Source organism: Pseudophryne corroboree, chromosome 5 (genome assembly GCF_028390025.1).
Source record: "Pseudophryne corroboree isolate aPseCor3 chromosome 5, aPseCor3.hap2, whole genome shotgun sequence".
Classification (NCBI taxonomy): domain Eukaryota; kingdom Metazoa; phylum Chordata; class Amphibia; order Anura; family Myobatrachidae; genus Pseudophryne; species Pseudophryne corroboree.
In genome coordinates, this window is record NC_086448.1 from 839,909,728 (window position 1) to 839,919,572 (window position 9,845).

At 42.2% G+C, this 9,845-nt stretch overlaps 1 long non-coding RNA gene across 1 annotated transcript; it reads right to left on the reverse strand.

Annotated features, from left to right (window-relative positions):
* Window positions 1-331: 331 nt before the first annotated feature.
* LOC134929524 (uncharacterized) lies at window positions 332-4,287 on the reverse strand. The gene is made up of 3 exons (XR_010178613.1): window positions 3,392-4,287; window positions 1,545-2,099; window positions 332-418 (listed from the first exon to the last, which is right to left on the reverse strand). It is a non-coding gene; the product is annotated as an uncharacterized LOC134929524 (long non-coding RNA).
* Window positions 4,288-9,845: the final 5,558 nt, after the last annotated feature.

Consider the following 9,845-nt stretch of genomic DNA (forward strand, 5'->3'; position numbering starts at 1 on the left):
TTTGTTGCCATAATTGGCCATCAACATGTCAAAGTGTAATTTTTTTTTTTTTTTATTTCACTTTTTTAATTTTTAAAGGTGTTGTTTGTGAATGAAGGTGTTTACATGTTTCTTAACACAATAATCTCCTTTTTTTTTTGGTAAAAATGTAACGTTAGATGTGTGTAATTTTTTGTACAAAACAAATTCTGCCTGCCAATCTGCTGATCCTTTTTTGCATTAATAAACACAACACCCGGTTAACTTTAATCAACTTTTTTATTTTTGTATTTGTTATTTTTTTTTTTTTTTTTAAAAGCAAAGAATAAAAGTCATGCAAATTTTTGCAAATGGTCCACACAATCCATCATTCCTTGCAGGTGTTGGCGCATGGTGTCAAGTATCCCTGAAAAACTTGTGGGATCTCCAACTGCAACATCTGAAATTAAGATGCAACACAAACATTAATAACTTAATTACATTACTTATTAGCCAAGCAAGGCGCAAAGCACACTTAAATGCTGGCATGTCCAAACTGCTGGACTCCAGCTGTTGTGAAACTACATATACCAGCATGCCTTTACACAGTTTTGTGGTCAGGGAATGGCAAAGCTGTGTCAGGGCATGCTGGGATGTGTAGTTTCTCAACAGTTGGAGTGCCGCAGTTTGGACAGGCCTGCTTTAATGTCAAAGTTACTACATCCTGCCTGTTTTATGGTACAATCATTAGCAGAACACACAAGCCTGCTCAGCCTTTTAATCAGATTTTAAAGTGTTCCAGACCATGTGTTACATTTACTACTATGTGAGTTATATTTAAGATGGAACGTTGCCCATAGCAATCAAGCAAAAATATGATTATTATATTGTAGAAGTGGATCCCAATTTTTTAAGTATAATCTTATTGGTTGCTATGTCCGACATCCCATGTTAAAGATAACTACCATCTTCGTCAATGTGACACCATGTTGGCATTCATTCCCATTTGTTGTTTTATTTGTTTTTTATTTTTAGTGGGTTGGTCCTGCATCATCACACTGCATATCCACATCTTCAGAAGGCCAACATATCATAGCATTCCCACACTCCATGAAAGCTGCCCTTACTAAATAAGTGCAAACATGTTTGACTCGAACACTTATTAATTTTGAGAATGTAACTTTCACACAAAAAAACAGTGTGTCATTAGGCTGCATAACAAAGTGAAGCATGTGATTTTTAAGTGTAAATATTCAGACTACACAGGCCCAAGTGTAAAAGGCAAACATACTAAACTCCACTCAGGTCTAACTGTTTCCCAGAAAAAGTAACACATATAAACCCTGTTCTCCTGGCAACCCTGGCTACCTAATGAGTGTCAACCTAGAGTGGACACACAAAACATTGCACACATACACACTGTACATATAATGACACTCACAAATATGTAAAGGCAACATGTACACCATGATGAAATGTTAAAATATTTTTCCAGGGTCCAAGAATTCAAACAGTACAACACTGCATGTTTTGGCATTGTAAGTGTAAGTGGGTAATCTTATTGTATAAAATTTAAATAAACTTACTTTCCTCGGAAACATCCAGACTCCCGGAATGTTCTGCAGGGGCTTCCTCTGCCCATTCACTTGGTGGGGATGTTGCCTGGATGGGGGAAGGCGGCTGGATGGGGGAAGGATGAGGGATTGGGGAAGGAGGAGGGATTGGGGAAGGAGGAGGGATTGGGGCAGGAGGCTGGATGGGGGAAGGAGGCTGGATTAGTGCCGCAATTTCAGAGGGGGGGTCTGATTGAGAGGGCGAGGGGGGCGGAGAGAAATTTAAAGCAATAGAGGGTGAGGGGGGTTCAGATGGGGATGTCGAAGTGGAAGGAGAAGGGGTATGGGAAGGAGGAGAAGGGGTCCCAGAAAGAGATGGCGAGGTGTGGTGAGAAGGGGAATGGAAAGTGGAGTGGGCCAGGGAAGCTGAGGGGGACTGGGAAGCTGAGGGGGACTGTGAAGATGAGGGGGACTGGAAAGCTGAGGGGGAGTGTGAAGGGGAGGGGGAGTGAGAAGGGGAGGGGGAGTGAGAAGGGGAGGGGGAGTGGGAAGGGGAAGGGGGTGGGGAGTTGTGCCGTTGTTGTTGTCCTAGAATGAAAATATTGTCCACATTTTTTAATCATGCAAAATTACATAGTATTGATTTTTAAATATAAATGTTATGTTACATGTTTTTTTTTTTTAAATTTAAAATAGAAAATCAAACATGTTAAGATCCTCTTCATGTTGGCCATAGCAAACAAAATGAAGCCAAACTTTAACTTTGAAGCTCATTCCTTAATCTAGTCCATTGAGTCATAGTGATTTGTCTAGGCAACATCACCAGATTACTATTCAAGGGCCCTTATTATATAGCCAGCACTTATCAAGTATTTTGGACCAGTTTCCTGGCTGCTTCTTATTTCTTGGAAACATGCACTTGTTTCGTGTCACTTTACTACAGTCAGTACTGTTTCCCCTAACCACACACACTGACCTAATTTCCTAAAAAGGAGACTGAAGGTTGCAATTAGCCTACCACTTACTGTAAAATGTAGGTAATTCAAAGGGGATTACAGCTGGAATGTAGTTTGCAATTGTCCAAAAGCATGTGCTCTGCAGGGGTTGCATATATAACATGTGCAGAGAGAGTTAGATTTGGTGGACTTTTTCAATTATGGCCATGGAAAATACAGGCTGTTTAATTTTAACACAGCAAATTATTGAGATGCTTTAACACACCCCACCCAAATCTGACTCACTCTGCACATGTTACATATGCTTCCCCTGCAGTGCACATGGTTTTGCACAATGGTTTACAAAAAACCTTTTGCTAAAAATTGGGAAGATGAAGCATTATCACATTTTAAGCAAAAAATCTTATGTAATGTAACTTACTTCGGGTATGGAGAGCACGGATTTGCTGGCGGATCTCCGCCAACAAATCTGGAGTCCGCCTGCGGAGATCACTCCATCGCCTCTCGAGCTGGATGATTGTCCGCCTGCTGCGGACGCGAGTCCGCAGCAGGCGGCGGACCTCCGCGTAGGCCTCGCGCTTCACCCGATTGGGGATGAAGCGCCCAACGCGGCCTACGCGGCGGTCCATCACCGCTACCAGCACGCGGAGCTCCCGCCTGGAGAACGGTGCTGCACGCATCATGGCAATGGCGTTTTCCTTATTTGGGCATATATTTATAGTGTCTGTTAGCATGTGATTGGCCAAAAATATGTCATTTCTAATAACTTTATTGATCTTTGCAATGCTGTGAAGAGCAGAGTGTTATTTTGCACGAGCGGAAATTCGCATTAGCATAAGCAAAAATGTTTGTTAGAAACTATTAGAATAAACACACAGAGACACAGACTTTACTGAAAATTACTAAACATATCTGTGTACTCACCACAGGTCGTGTGATCATTCAGCTGGACAGTCACAAAGTGTCAAACATTGAGGATCATTTGTTTGTGTGTTTGTTTACATAATCAGTATTTGAGGATATAAAATAAATAAGGACACTATTTATTATCATTACAGTATTTAAATTATTACATAAACATTGTCAGCTTAACGTGTTTTTGTTTTTTGTGTTTAAAAAGAAAAAACCATTCAAACACAACAACAGCATTACCCAATCACTTTACAAGAACATACTAAATGCAATCATGTTTAAAAATACATAAGCATACTGGGTTGTATTATTTGTGCAAATATAAATGTTAAAAACACTATACCTGAAATGTTCTGCTACAATTCTTGCCCTCACTTGGCTCCCCCTCCGTGTCACACTCCCCCCACCGAAGCGTGGCACAACCCCTGGCTCCTCATCAGGCAATTCCTCTGCCTGAGGAAGCTCGACACTACTCCTTACCGCGATATTATGGAGTATTGCGCACAGGACCACTATTTTACTTGCCATCTCCGGCGAATACATGATGTCGCCACCCGTGCGGTGGAGCACACGAAAGCGCCCTTTCAGGACACCAATTGTGCGCTCCACCAGCTGCCTAGTGGCAGTAAGCGCGGAGTTAAATGCCATCTGTGGTCCTGGCCTGGGATTACGGTAAGGAGTCATGAGCCAGGGGGTGCAAGGATATCCACGGTCTCCTGTTGGAATAAAAGCAAAATTTTAGTTCACAATTTTCATATATTTTTGTAAGTTTGTAACTAAAATATTTGAGCAACAACTCACCCAATAACCACATGTCTGGTCGTTGACTTGATCTTAATCTCTGCCATATCCCTGATTGTCTAATGACATACGCATCATGGGAACTTCCTGTAAACTTTGCGTTCAGGGAAAGGATCTGGAGGGATGGCCCACAAACAACCATTACATTCAGAGAATGAAACAGTTTCCTGTTTCTATAAATTTCTTCATTATGTCTTGGTGGCTGAATAGCAACATGTGTGCCATCCACAACCCCAATAACATGTGGGAAGCGACTACCACCTTCCGCAAATTGCCGCTTCACCACATCTAGGGCACCAACATCCAAAGGCATAGCAATAAATTGCTTAACACGCTTGATGAAAGCCTGGCAGACACGTCGCAGGACCTTACTGAACTGGCCCTGCGACATGCCAACCAGGTCTCCAACAACATGCTGGAATGATCCTGTGGCCAAAAAATGTAACACTGCAAGGAATTGTGTCAATGGTGGTATTGCTGTAGGATACCGAATTTCAGACTCCAGATCACTCTCTATTATGGAGAGAGTGTCTAGGATTAGATGTGGTGGCAGCCGGTATCTACGCACCACCACATCATCTGGCATCCCAAAAAGTATGACACGGGTTCTGAAAATTGGTGGCCTAGCACGCCTCCGTTGCCTTGGTTGATGAGGAGCCGGCTGTGGTTGTGGGGCTGGCGGTTGGGGTGGGAGTGCTGGCGTGGGTTGGGGAGGTAGGGCTTCTGCCGCAATATGTATTGACATCACACACTTTTTGGAGAGAATGTTAAGAAATGTCAATTAAAAAAAAAACAAAGTTTTTCAAAATTTTACACAATAACTGTTGTTACAATTGTGGTGTCAACTTACTGCAGGAGCGTACATTTTTTCTGTGTTGAATTCATGTCAAAAATGCAAAAATAAAAAGCAAATAAAAATAAATTTAATATTTGGATATAAAAAACATATATTAATGCAAAAAATCTTTAGAAAAAAAATAACAAAAAATAATAAGAAATTTAGTACCTAGTCCAGGAAAGACAAACACTACTTTGCAGATCAATCCTGGAAACCCCAAACACTTTGTTTAGCAAACTTTACACAAAAAATAAAAAAAATAAAAAAACACAAACAAGCACCAACACAGGCCAACGACACTTACCTGCTCCTAAAGAAATAAAGTCTTGTTTTTGTGGACCACACCCAAAAATGAAGTCAAAATTGGTTTTGCTCACCAAAAAGTAGATTCCTACAAGAGAACACTAATGACAGTCAAAACAAAGAAGCACGGGAATATTTTCACAAATGGACTTGCAAAATATATATGTGTTATAAAAATTAAAACATTAAAATGTATTACAAAAACTTGCAAACACAAAAAAATTTAACAAAAAAACAGAATACTCACAAACGAAAATACACACAAAAAATGACTGTCTATATTCAAACCGCAAAGAAAAGGACAAAGGTATGCTTGACAATTACTCACTCTGCCAATTCCACTATCACCTTCCCGCACAAGCCAACAACTCAAACGCCAAACTACCAACACTTACAGCATGCACAGTAGGCCCTTAAATAAGCAGTGCAATCATTCAACAGAATAAGTGTACACCTGTGTGAATTAACGAGTCGCACGTAGGTATATAAGCGCACACACCTCGGCGTACACACGTCATCACAAACATGGCTTCTCGTGAGCAAATCGCAGCAGAGATAGACCGCATTGCAGAGCAGCAGATGGCATTGCAGAAACAACGGATAGACTGTCAAAGGCGCTTGTTAGAATACGCCTCTGCGGAGGTTAATGCAGGACCTAGTACTCTGCAAATTTCTGCTTCTGAACCTCAAGAATTGAGTGTGGATACCCTGCCACACACACATAGTGAGCAAACTGAGGGAGAATTGACTTTAGCCACACAAACACAGCAGACAGAAGCTGCTAGTGAGGAGGAAGATGGAGATGACCAACCTGAAGAAACCTCACAGGCTACCTCCAGACGGAAAAAAAGACAGCCTGCATTCACTAAGAGGGAGTTGCGTGTCTTGGTCACGCAGGCCATGTCCAAAATACATAGGGGCCCCAAAAACATGGGGGCTGCTTCCAAAGAACGCATCTGGAGAGACATCACAAAATCTGTGAATGAAGTTGGCTCTGTCGTCAGAACATCACAGGAAGTGAGACGACGGTAAGTGCATCTTGACAATCCTTTTTCTGTGCTAAGTTGCCTAAAAAATGTAGTTACATGTCATGTTATGTCTAGCAAACACAAGCAGAACATGTGTGCTAGATATTTACTTTGAACAATAAGAAGACTCAACTTTTTCCCTCTTTCACAATATTTATGTAGGTGGGCCGACTTCAAATCCCGCCTGAAGGCAAAGAGGGCTGCGGAGTGGAATGCCTCAAGGGCAACAGGGGGGGGACCACCTGTCGCTGTGGAGTATACTGACTTGGAGGAGATGGCGATGGCCTGTGTGAGTTATGAGGAGGGCCAAGGGGTGTCTCATATGGACACGGACCTGCCTGAGATTGTGACGGGACATGACTTGGAAGGTAAGTTTACACATGTATTTGTCTGAAATTTGAACTGTATTAATAATCTTAAACTAATTTTGACTCCAACTTTTCCCCCACACATTCTTCTATTTGCTTGCCACAAAACACAGCACAGGGGGGTGAACAGTTTGAGTCACAGGCCGGTTATGTGGTTGAGGCTGAGGTGGAGGGACCTAGTGGGTCTGCCAGTGTGGGCCAACAAAACCCACCTATGCAGGTTCCTACTGGCCCCCCCACCCAACCCTCTGCTATCCCGGAGATCCTGCTTGAAATTGCTAGGTATGGTGAGAGCCTAAACACATTTCAAGACGGGGTCATCCGGGAGGTAAGCCAGATAACTGTCCGGCTCACTGAGATCCGAACCTGTGTTGAGCAAGGTGTTGCTCAACTCTGCCAAAGTCTGGCAGAGATCAGGCAGGCCCAAGAACAACTGGCCTCCTCAAACCAAAGCCTTGCAACTAACATCTTGCAAGGGCTCCAGGCCATCGCTGTCTCCCTTGCCCACAGTGGCAGAGAGCCAACCACATCGGCTCCCTCCCCTGCCCCTGCCCAGGAAGAACAGGACACTGGGCAGGCCCAACGAAGGTCACTCCGCAGACCAAGCAAAGAAGATCAGCCTCAGGCGGGGCCAAAAAGAAGAAAGTGATGTCTCTCCAGATGGGCAGCACCCATGTTTTTGTAGTTGCCTCTATGTTATTTTGGACTTGGCTTGTGTGGCCAGAATGGATCACTCCCTCTTAGTGAAATGTCTTTTTTTCTGTTTGGAGGAATTGTAGCCTGTGAGTTTCTTTTAAAAAACAACAGAGCCATCTTCCTCTCACTAGTGTGCTGTGTATTGTTGTGTTTGTGTGGTGGATACTAATTATTTCTCAGTTTGTGTCACATTTTTGTGTGGCAGGGTGTGAAATATGTTGAATTTATGAATTTATAAGATACTTTTGTCAGAAGCAGAAATTTGCAGAGTACTGAGTTCTGCAATATAATTTTTGTCAGTGCCATCTGCTTGGTGCTTGGTCTATCTCTGCCTGTGAGACTCATGTGGAGCCATGTTTAAATGTTGGATCATATTATTTCTGAAATATAAAATATAATTTCAAAATGTGTGCAATTTCTTGAAGGTAATGCATTAGCAAAATCTTACTTACAAAAATATTATGTCAACATATAGACACTTGGTGACCAATCTGCTAATTCTCCTTCAAAATTTTTTTTAATAAAAAAAAAAGGTATGTTTTGCACCACACTTTAATGTCCATATTAATAAAACAGACACGACAACTTGATAAAATATCTTTGGACAACATGACATCATTGAAAACATTGACAGATGTTAAAAACCTATATTATTGTGACTTTGAAAAATAAATCATAGTGTATGCGCCATTATGTGGGTGTTGGTTAATTGATCAGAATGTTGCAGAATTATCTAACTTTAAATAAAAATGTAACTTGTTTGTATTTAGTAGTCTAACACACATTCAAACATTTCTGCACAATGCTTACACACCAAGTTAAACACAAATAACAACCTTATTTAACAGTGTGTGAGATTAATATGTGAGTAGAATAAACATGTAATGTGTGTTCAGTCAATTGCTGGTTGGTAACTTTCATGGGCTCAGTAATTAACAAGTAATTGAACATCAGATGAATGTGCTCTCCAATTAACTGCTAATTACTGCATACACACTTGTACCAGTACTTCGCAAATGTAGAGTAACTGCAGACCTACTCTGCTGCTGCGTGAATGTTGCTACGGTTTCCTATGTTAGTTTTAACAGCGACAAAGTTTATGTGCGAAAAACACGCCCATTGCAAGTTGCATACTCCCACACAGTACGCCCACTTTCACGCCCATGTCGGAGCATTGCGAAGTCTCGCCTCCGCCACGCCCACGCCACTCCTTGTTTTCGTTTGGCAGTTACGGCTTTTTTTGTCCAAAGTAATTTTGACTCCAACTTTTCCCCCACACATTCTTCTATTTGCTTGCCACAAAACACAGCACAGGGGGGTGAACAGTTTGAGTCACAGGCCGGTTATGTGGTTGAGGCTGAGGTGGAGGGACCTAGTGGGTCTGCCAGTGTGGGCCAACAAAACCCACCTATGCAGGTTCCTACTGGCCCCCCCACCCAACCCTCTGCTATCCCGGAGATCCTGCTTGAAATTGCTAGGTATGGTGAGAGCCTAAACACATTTCAAGACGGGGTCATCCGGGAGGTAAGCCAGATAACTGTCCGGCTCACTGAGATCCGAACCTGTGTTGAGCAAGGTGTTGCTCAACTCTGCCAAAGTCTGGCAGAGATCAGGCAGGCCCAAGAACAACTGGCCTCCTCAAACCAAAGCCTTGCAACTAACATCTTGCAAGGGCTCCAGGCCATCGCTGTCTCCCTTGCCCACAGTGGCAGAGAGCCAACCACATCGGCTCCCTCCCCTGCCCCTGCCCAGGAAGAACAGGACACTGGGCAGGCCCAACGAAGGTCACTCCGCAGACCAAGCAAAGAAGATCAGCCTCAGGCGGGGCCAAAAAGAAGAAAGTGATGTCTCTCCAGATGGGCAGCACCCATGTTTTTGTAGTTGCCTCTATGTTATTTTGGACTTGGCTTGTGTGGCCAGAATGGATCACTCCCTCTTAGTGAAATGTCTTTTTTTCTGTTTGGAGGAATTGTAGCCTGTGAGTTTCTTTTAAAAAACAACAGAGCCATCTTCCTCTCACTAGTGTGCTGTGCATTGTTGTGTTTGTGTGGTGGATACTAATTATTTCTCAGTTTGTGTCACATTTTTGTGTGGCAGGGTGTGAAATATGTTGAATTTATGAATTTATAAGATACTTTTGTCAGAAGCAGAAATTTGCAGAGTACTGAGTTCTGCAATATAATTTTTGTCAGTGCCATCTGCTTGGTGCTTGGTCTATCTCTGCCTGTGAGACTCATGTGGAGCCATGTTTAAATGTTGGATCATATTATTTCTGAAATAAAAAATATAATTTCAAAATGTGTGCAATTTCTTGAAGGTAATGCATTAGCAAAATCTTACTTACAAAAATATTATGTCAACATATAGACACTTGGTGACCAATCTGCTAATTCTCCTTCAAATTTTTTTTTAATAAAAAAAAAAGGTATGTT